Below are 10,496 nucleotides of genomic sequence, written 5' to 3' on the forward strand. Positions count from 1 at the left end.
TTAAACAGAGACCCTGTTAACTGGCGACCTTCAGCCGAATGCGTCAATTTGCAACAGCTGCCGTAACTATGACAACAACAGATGCATTGCTTAAATCATAACAGCCAGCAGTGCACCGCTGTTTGTGTGGCGTCTTTTCCGTCTCTTCCTGTTTCTTTCACCTTCATTCCCCTGGGTCCTAAGTCCCTCCCGTGCCGGCTTTTATCACCCTCTATGTATCAATGTACATTTATAACAAATACCACACATATTACAAGGCACTCAGCGTTGAATATGTGTCTGAACAAAATACCAAAAACCCCCAAAAATAAATGATTAATTTAAATAATTTTTGTAGAGTTTTTAAAGTGTTTTTGTTTGGAATATGTATAATAAGCATATAATTCAGTTTTGCTACTGAAAATTTAACAAACATAAAAAAGAGAGAGAAAAAACATGACTGAGCATGACATGAACTGAGATGGACTGAACAAGAGACTGGAGTTATTGATGACTCCACTTCAAGTGCACATGTTGTTGATTTGAACTTCATATTCATCATTTGGTCTACTCATGTGCTGATAAAGCTAAATTCAGTTGTTTAATTTCCATTTGTGCCATGGTCTTCATCTTAACAGACTGGTTGAACCAGCTATAGAGTGGTTGTGTAGTGCTGCTTGTGTTGTGCTGCTTGTGTTAACTGGCCGCTGTGCCACCTTATTGTTTATTTGTGTTGTGCAGTTTGTTCTTTTTTGGCCGCCGTGCCATCAAGGAGCCGATATTTTTGTTGTGACCCTGGTCCTGCAGCAGGAGTGAAACATTGAAGGCTTGAAATCCTCTTCACCTCATACATTGTGAAGTGCCGTGGACGTCCTCGCTACAGCCTGAACGCAGAAGGAGAGCTACGAACAGTAAGAGCAATTTATTTTAATATGCATTGTGCTTGTGTTGTGTTTTGTGGCCGCCGCGCCATCACAGAGCAGATAGGGTTGTTGTGACTGTGGTGTTATGTAGAAAAATGTCCTTTGCTAGTTTTATTAGCCGAATGTTAGTGTCTCTGTGACACTGTCGGAGTGTCGGTCTGGTTGTCTGTCTCACTCGGTCGGGGTGTCTGTCTCAGTCGGGGTGTCTGTCTGATTGTCTGTCTCAGTCGGGGTGTCTGTCTGGTTGTCTGTCTCAGGCGGAGTGTCTGTCTGGTTGTCTGTCTCAGTCGAATGTCTGTCTGGTTGTCTGTCTCAGTCGGAGTGTCTGTCTGGTTGTCTCTCTCAGTCGGAGTGTCGGTCTGGTTTACTGTCTCAGTCGAGTGTCTGTCTGGTTGTCTGTCTCGGCGGAGTGTCTGTCTGGTTGTCTGTCTCGGCGGAGTGTCTGTCTGGTTGTCTGTCTCAGGCGGAGTGTCTGTCTGGTTGTCTGTCTCAGTCGGGATGTCGGTCTGGTTGTGTGTCTCAGTCGGAGTGTCTGTCTGGTTGTCTGTCTCAGGCGGAGTGTCTGTCTGGTTGTCTGTCTCAGTCGGGGTGTCTGTCTGGTTGTCTGTCTCAGTCGGGGTGTCTGTCTGGTTGTGTGTCTCAGTCGGAGTGTCTGTCTGGTTGTCTGTCTCAGTCGGAGTGTCTGTCTGGTTGTCTGTCTCAGTCGGGGTGTCTGTCTGGTTGTCTGTCTCAGTCGGGGTGTCTGTCTGGTTGTCTGTCTCAGTCGGAGTGTCTGTCTGGTTGTCTGTCTCAGTCGGAGTGTCTGTCTGGTTGTCTTTCTCAGTCGGGGTGTCTGTCTGGTTGTCTGTCTCAGTCGGGAGTGTCTGTCTGGTTGTCTGTCTCAGGCGGAGTGTCTGTCTGGTTGTCTGTCTCAGGCGGGGTTTCTGTCTGGTTGTCTGTCTCAGGCGGAGTGTCTTTCTGGTTGTCTGTCTCAGTCTGAGTGTCTGTCTGGTTGTCTGTCTCAGGCGGAGTGTCTGTCTGGTTGTCTGTCTCAGGCGGAGTGTCTGTCTGGTTGTCTGTGTCAGATGGAGTGTCTGTCTGGTTGTCTGTCTCAGGTGGAGTGTCTGTCTGGTTGTCTGTCTCACTCAGGCAGAGTGTCGGTCTGGTTGTCTGTCTCACTCAGACAGAGTGTCGGTCTCACTCAGACGGAGTGTCGGCCTGTCGGTCTCACTCAGACGGAGTGTCGGTCGGTCTGCCTGTCTCACTCAGACGGTGTGTCGGTCTCACTCAGACGGAGTGTCTGTCTGTTTGTCTCACTCAGGCAGAGTGTCGGCCGGTCGGTCGGTAGTGCTACTTGTGTTGTGCTGTTTGTGTTAACTGGCCGCTGTGCCATATTATTGTTCATTTGTGTTGTGCAGTTTGTTTGTTTTTGGCCGCTGTGCCAGCAAGGAGCCGCTATTTTTGTTGTGACCCTGGTTTTGCAGCTCCTTCTGACTGACGCAGACAGACAGACACTCCATCTGTGTGACGCAGACAGACAGACACTCCGTCTGAGTGACGGAGTGTCTGTCGGTCTCACTACAGACGGAGTGTCGGCCGGTCTGTCGGTCTCACTCAGACGGAGTGTCGGCCCGTCAGTCTCACTCTGAGTGAGACAGACAGACCGACACTCCGTCTGAGTGAGACCGACAGACCGACAGACCGACAGACCGGCCGACACTTCGCCTGGGTGAGGCAGTGAGACCGACCGACCGACACTCCGTCTGAGTGAGACAAACAGACAGACACTCCATCTGAGTGAGACAAACAGACAGACACTCCATTTGAGTGACGCAGACAGACAGACACTCCATCTGAGTGACGCAGTCAGATAGACACTCCGTCTGAGTGACGCAGACAGACAGACACTCCGTCTGAGTGACGCAGACAGACAGACACTCCGTCCGAATGACGCAGACAGACACACACTCCGTCCGAGTGATGCAGACAGACAGACACTCCATCCGAGTGAGGCAGACAGACAAACACTCCGTCTAAGTGAGACAAACAGACAGATACTCCGTCTGAGTGACACAAACAGACAGACCGAACTTCCGTCTGAGTGAGACAAACAGACTGTTTGTTTCACTCAGATGGAGTGTTGGTCTGTCTGTCTCACTCAGACGGAGTGTATGTCTGTCTGCGTCACTCAGACAGAGTGTCTGTCCGTTTGTCTCACTCAGACGGAGTGTCTGTCTGTTTGTCTCACTCAGACGGAGTGTCTGTCTGTCGGCCTCACTCAGACGGAGTGTCTGTCTGTCGGCCTCACTCAGACGGAGTGTCTGTCTGTCGGCCTCACTCAGACGGAGTGTCTGTCTGTCCGCCTCACTCAGACGGAGGGTCTGTCTGCGTCACTCAGACGGAGTGTCTGTCTGTCGGTCTCACTCAGACGGAGTGTCGGTCTGTCAGTCTCACTCAGACGGAGTGTCGGCCGGTCTGTCGGTCTCACTCAGACGGAGTGTCGGCCGGTCGGTCTCACTCAGACGGAGTGTCGGTCTGTCTGTCTCACTCGGACGGAGTGAGACCGACTGGCCGACACTCCGTCTGAGTGAGACAGTGAGACCGACCGACCGGCCGACACTCCGTCTGAGTGAGACCGACAGACCGACAGACCGGCCGACACTCCGCCTGGGTGAGGCAGTGAGACCGACCGACCGACCGACACTCTGTCTGAGTGAGACAGACAGACAGACACTCCATCTGAGTGAGACAAACAGACAGACATTCCATTTGAGTGACGCAGACAGACAGACACTCCATCTGAGTGACGCAGTCAGATAGACACTCCGTCTGAGTGACGCAGACAGACAGACACTCCGTCTGAGTGACGCAGACAGACACATACTCCGTCCGAATGACGCAGACAGACACACACTCTGTCCGAGTGATGCAGACAGACAGACACTCCATCCGAGTGAGTTAGACAGACAAACACTCCGTCTAAGTGAGACAAACAGACAGATACTTCGTCTGAGTGACACAAACAGACAGACCGAACCTCCGTCTGAGTGAGACAAACAGACTGTTTGTTTCACTCAGATGGAGTGTTGGTCTGTCTGTCTCACTCAGACGGAGTGTATGTCTGTCTGCGTCACTCAGACGGAGTGTCTGTCCGTTTGTCTCACTCAGACGGAGTGTCTGTCTGTTTGTCTCACTCAGACTGAGTGTCTGTCTGTCGGCCTCACTCAGACGGAGTGTCTGTCTGTCGGCCTCACTCAGATGGAGTGTCTGTCTGTCGGCCTCACTCAGACGGAGTGTCTGTCTGTCGGCCTCACTCAGACGGAGGGTCTGTCTGTGTCACTCAGACGGAGTGTCTGTCTGTCGGTCTCACTCAGACGGAGTGTCAGTCTGTCAGTCTCACTCAGACGGAGTGTCAGCCGGTCTGCCGGTCTCACTCAGACGGAGTGTCGGCCGGTCTGTCGGTCTCACTCAGACGGAGTGTCGGCCGGTCGGTCTCACTCAGACGGAGTGTCGGTCTGTCTGTCTCACTCGGACGGAGTGAGACCGACTGGCCGACACTCCGTCTGAGTGAGACAGTGAGACCGACCGACCGGCCGACACTCCGTCTGAGTGAGACCGACAGACCGGCCAACACTCCGCCTGGGTGAGGCAGTGAGACCGACCGACCGACCGACACTCTGTCTGAGTGAGACAAACAGACAGACACTCCATCTGAGTGAGACAAACAGACAGACATTCCATTTGAGTGACGCAGACAGACAGACACTCCATCTGAGTGACGCAGTCAGATAGACACTCCGTCTGAGTGACGCAGACAGACAGACACTCCGCCTGAGTGACGCAGACAGACACATACTCCGTCCGAATGACGCAGACAGACACACACTCTGTCCGAGTGATGCAGACAGACAGACACTCCATCCGAGTGAGGCAGACAGACAAACACTCCGTCTAAGTGAGACAAACAGACAGATACTTCGTCTGAGTGACACAAACAGACAGACCGAACCTCCGTCTGAGTGAGACAAACAGACTGTTTGTTTCACTCAGATGGAGTGTTGGTCTGTCTGTCTCACTCAGACGGAGTGTATGTCTGTCTGCGTCACTCAGACGGTGTGTCTGTCCGTTTGTCTCACTCAGACGGAGTGTCTGTCTGTTTGTCTCACTCAGACGGAGTGTCTGTCTGTCGGCCTCACTCAGACGGAGTGTCTGTCTGTCGGCCTCACTCAGATGGTGTGTCTGTCTGTCGGCCTCACTCAGACGGAGTGTCTGTCTGTCGGCCTCACTCAGACGGAGGGTCTGTCTGCGTCACTCAGACGGAGTGTCTGTCTGTCGGTCTCACTCAGACGGAGTGTCGGTCTGTCAGTCTCACTCAGACGGAGTGTCGGCCGGTCTGCCGGTCTCACTCAGACGGAGTGTCGGCCGGTCTGTCGGTCTCACTCAGACAGACTGTCGGCCGTTCGGTCTCACTCAGACGGAGTGTCGGCCTGTCTGTCTCGACCGACTGGTCGACACTCCGTCTGAGTGAGACAGTGAGACCGGCCGACACTCCGTCTGAGTGAGACCGACCGACCTGCCGACACTCCGTCTGAGTGAGACCGACAGACCGACAGACCGGCTGACACTCCGCCTGGGTGAGGCAGTGAGACCGACCGACCGACCGACACTCTGTCTGAGTGAGACAAACAGACAGACACTCCATCTGAGTGAGACAAACAGACAGACATTCCATTTGAGTGACGCAGACAGACAGACACTCCATCTGAGTGACGCAGTCAGATAGACACTCCGTCTGAGTGACGCAGACAGACAGACACTCCGTCTGAGTGACGCAGACAGACACATACTCCGTCCGAATGACGCAGACAGACACACACTCTGTCCGAGTGATGCAGACAGACAGACACTCCATCCGAGTGAGGCAAACAGACAAACACTCCGTCTAAGTGAGACAAACAGACAGATACTTCGTCTGAGTGACACAAACAGACAGACCGAACCTCCGTCTGAGTGAGACAAACAGACTGTTTGTTTCACTCAGATGGAGTGTTGGTCTGTCTGTCTCACTCAGACGGAGTGTATGTCTGTCTGCGTCACTCAGACGGAGTGTCTGTCCGTTTGTCTCACTCAGACGGAGTGTCTGTCTGTTTGTCTCACTCAGACGGAGTGTCTGTCTGTCGGCCTCACTCAGACGGAGTGTCTGTCTGTCGGCCTCACTCAGATGGAGTGTCTGTCTGTCGGCCTCACTCAGACGGAGTGTCTGTCTGTCGGCCTCACTCAGACGGAGGGTCTGTCTGCGTCACTCAGACGGAGTGTCTGTCTGTCGGCCTCACTCAGACGGAGTGTCGGTCGGCCTGACGGTCTCACTCAGACGGAGTGTCGGCCGTTCGGTCTCGCTCAGACGGAGTGTCGGCCGGTCTATCTGTCTCACTCAGACAGAGTGAGACCGACTGGCCGACACTCCATCTGAGTGAGACAGTGAGACCGACCGACCGGCCGACACTCCGCCTGGGTGAGGCAGTGAGACCGACGGACCGGCCGACACTCCGTCTGAGTGAGACAAACAGACAGACACTCCGTCCGAGTGACGCAAACAGACAGACACTCCGTCCGAGTGACGCAGACAGACACACGCTCCGTCCGAGTGACGCAGACAGACACACGCTCCGTCCGAGTGACGCAGACAGACAGACACTCCATCCGAATGAGGCAGACAGACAAACACTCCGTCTAAGTGAGACAAACAGACAGACACTCCGTCTGAGTGACACAAACAGACAGACCGAAACTCCGTCTGAGTGAGACAAACAGACTTGTTTCACTCAGACGGAGTGTCGGTCTGTCTGTCTCACTCAGACGGAGTGTATGTCTGTCTGCGTCACTCAGACGGAGTGTCTGTCCGTTTGTCTCACTCAGACAGAGTGTCTGTCCGTTTGTCTCACTCAGACGGAGTTTCTGTCTGTTTGTCTCACTCAGACGGTGTGTCGGCTGGTCTGTCGGTCTCACTGCCTCACTTAGGCAGAGTGTCGGTCGGTCTCACTGTCTCACTCAGGCGGAGTGTTTGTCTGTTTGTCTCACTCATGCGAACTGTCGGTCTGGTTGTCTGTCTCACCCAGACGGAGTGTCGGCCGGTCGGTCTCCATACCAACCTTGCAATTTGAAGTCAAAAAGATAACATCAGATTATTTGTCTCTTTATCCAGTTGAGACGTTGGCCATTTTAACAGCACTGCAGTGGGTAGAGGAGGTTCGGATAAAAAAGGTAATTGTCTTTTCAGATTCCAGTTCAGCATTATCCTCATTAGAATCATTCACATCCCATAGCAGGCAGGATTTAATTAATAAAATATACGAAACACTGTTCCGACTTAAGAATATGGGTTTGTTTGTATCGTTTATGTGGGTACCAGCACACAGAGGGGTACAAGAAAATGTAAGAGCAGATAAATTAGCAAAACAAGCTTTAGAAAGTCAGCACAAGATAGACATTTTATTCAGCAAAGCAGAAGTTGAGGAACTAAATCTAGAAAATGCATTAACCTTGGGGGCAGGAAATGTACTACAATACTTGAAAGAAACAGGATTGAGTAAAAGACTTTAGGTGACCGAAATGATAGAGCTCTTTTCTTTTTTTTCTTTTATTAGTTTTGTTTGTTTGTTTTTTGATTTTGTAAGGGGATAGATACTCTGGTCCACACTCCAATACATTGGAAAGATTGTGGAACACTGGGAAACAAGTCGGAGCACGGCCACCTGGATGGGTTTAAAGTAATGTTCCTCTATGTGTAATGTCTCTTTTACAGGCTTGCCAGCTAGCGGTGGTGACCACGCCGCGGGACGGCCACGCCCTGTGTCTCTTGGGGTCTGGCACAGCTGGCTCAATATGACGACAACCCAAATTCAGACGGGTCAAAGGAAGCCATAGCTGTCTGCACAGTGTGCTCACTGTCTCTGTCTACGGTAACAGTTATGATGGCCTTTTGGAAACGACCTGCTCGTCCACATTAAAGCCCCTTTTTCCTGTTTGCTCAGAACAGAGGTGGTGGCAGGACCGACCGGAGGCTGAAAATCAGAGAGCCGCCAAGCAGTCCATCGCCCAACCAGCAGGAGTGAAGGGGTCCTCTGAGACCAGCGTGGCCAAGAGAGGAGCTAAGCGGACAAATCCAGCCAGAACCCCTGCAGCCAGGTGAGTCGCGCGCTTGGCCGACGTGTTGCGCGGTTGTTTGTTCGCACTAGATGATTTCCTGTGTGATGCTTACTTTTCCTCTCGTCTATCCTGCTGCATATTTATGTCCGGCTTCATGTGGGTTAGCTTCACTGGAACGAGTTTGTTTTCCTCGTAGGAGCTGCAGGGAATTATTTGAATGAAGGAATCATTTTAAAGGTCTTGGAAAGTTTGAGTTTGGCAACGCTTAATTGTGTCAAAAAGAAGTATATTGTATACTGTATATATTCAGTCTGTTGTGTATCAAAACGTAGATTATATGTCTTATGTGTTGTGTCCTGTAGGGGGAGAGCTGGAGCAGCAGCAGCAGTCAGGCCAGAGAGATCAGCCAAACCTTCCAACAAATGAAGCTCTAGCGTAAGTTCAGACAGGAAGACTATACTCATGCATGCCTAAGCCCATAGCTTATTTACCATACATCTGCCGTCACTCCTCATGCATGCATGTACACATTATTTCCTTGTTGTTATTGTTTGGGGCTGTCAATCATGATATCGGCTGTCTAGATCAGCTGGTCTCTAGCCAATAGCACAAGGACATCATTAGCATATCATCTTGCCGCTGTCTGTCTTTAAATACGATTGTCTCTCTACCTTCAGTACGTTCATGCTGCTGTTACGGAACCCTCCACCTCCCCATCTCCGCCCAGTCTTCGCAGATTCATCAGCTTCATCATCCTCATCATCCTCATCAGCCACCATCACCACCAGTGTCTGGACTCCACGGAGAGGGATTTATATTGTTGCCGCTCGGGACGATCGCAACTGGATCACAAATCTCCTCGTCGTGTTCAAGCGTCAAAGAAGTTCTGCGTAACTCATGAACGCATCATCTGTCATAATAAATGTTAACTACTTGTTTTTAATTTTATATTCACTTGTCTCTCATGATTGAACTGCACAAAAGCCCAGCTCCACACCAACAGGTCTAGACGGGACTGTTGAACCCGAAAAGGTTGAGACAAAAGCATTGAGAGTGACACACATGGATGGATGGAAACCTTTCTACCCCAAAGTCTTAGTTTTTCATAATTGAACAAATGGGATCTGAGATATATGTACATCACCATATATTACATTCTCAATCGAAGAGATAAGAGTCACATTGCATCATCACATTTCGCTCTGGTTCTGGTTTCTTTAAACTTTTTTTTTTAAAAGAATATGTAAATATTAAACAGGTCAAGTATGCAATACAAAAATAGTGTCATTTTGAAACCTCACATATGAGGCATTAAATAACGTCAGCAGCAACTCTTTATTTAATTTTTTACACAATATAATAGTCTGACATACGACCCTAACGTGTGTGTGTGTGTGTGTGTGTGTGTGTGTGTGTGTGTGTGTATATAAACCTTTGACTGTAATATGTCGACAACATGAAAGAAGAATTCTGAACGAGACAAAAGCCTGAAGCAGCTGTGTAGACTCTATTGTGTTCCTAGATAAAGTAATCCTCTAGATAAAGTAATCCTCTAGATAAAGTAATCCTCTTGACGTTACTTCCTGGTGTTATAAAGGAGCCGTTCATATTAGACACAGGACAATAAGAAAAATGTTTTCTCCAAAAGGCACATTTAATTTCTCAATAAAAAACATTTTAAAAGTGACAACTTGAACAAAACAGGAGAACATCGGCCAACAGTGCAACAAAAGACAAAGAAATGAAATCTTGATCTCTAAAGTCTTCTTCCAAAACTCATTTCTTCTTCCCAATAAAGGCTTTTTTAATAATATGGGGAATCGCTGTGTTACAGGAATATTTCTCTGCACTACAGGTTAACTCAGCATTCAAGAGACACAATAGAATAAGAACAAAGGATCTCAGAGTTCATTTAAGTAAAATGTTTTTTTTTGGCGAAAATTGCAAAAAAAACCATCTAGATGTCAAGAGCTGCAGAAGGACGTCGTTGTCTTCTGATAAAAGACGAGTGAGCCTCACAGAAGTGATTCACTTCCTGTTTGTGTCTCGTACAGATCCGGACCTCCTCAGTCTCGGTCTGCGTCTTCACGCCACGTTGAGTTTGGTGACGATGAGCACGCGGACCATCTGGTCGAAGCCCGAGCACATCAGTTATGTGATTGGACGCTGCAGCCGATCGGACTGACTGACTGGAGTTTCATACCAGAGTGAAGACGGATCACAGATTAAACTCAAGCTTTATATTTGATATGTTTTCTGATTCACCGTCTGGTTTAAATAGATGTTCATTGTAGTCTGAACAATGGACCACAAAGAACTTTCTTCATTTATTAGAAAGATTTGTCTTTTCATGATCTGATATTTTCCTCAATAACTTTTATTATGGAAACAATTAAAGTCAGAGAGCTTTTTACATCATTTATCATCATTTCATTCAGTCACGTGAGACTGATCATTCCTGAGGGTTTT

General features: G+C 49.5%; 1 long non-coding RNA gene across 1 annotated transcript; it reads left to right on the top strand.

Moving 5' to 3' along the window:
• The first annotated feature begins 8,333 nt into the window (after positions 1 to 8,333).
• On the top strand, positions 8,334 to 8,975 carry LOC137870148 (uncharacterized). The gene is made up of 2 exons (XR_011102683.1): positions 8,334 to 8,462; positions 8,705 to 8,975. It is a non-coding gene; the product is annotated as an uncharacterized lncRNA (long non-coding RNA).
• Positions 8,976 to 10,496: the final 1,521 nt, after the last annotated feature.

Source organism: Cebidichthys violaceus, unplaced genomic scaffold, assembly GCF_023349555.1.
Source record: "Cebidichthys violaceus isolate CVI_PGR_0920_01 unplaced genomic scaffold, fCebVio1.0.p SCAF_13, whole genome shotgun sequence".
Lineage (NCBI taxonomy): Eukaryota > Metazoa > Chordata > Actinopteri > Perciformes > Stichaeidae > Cebidichthys > Cebidichthys violaceus.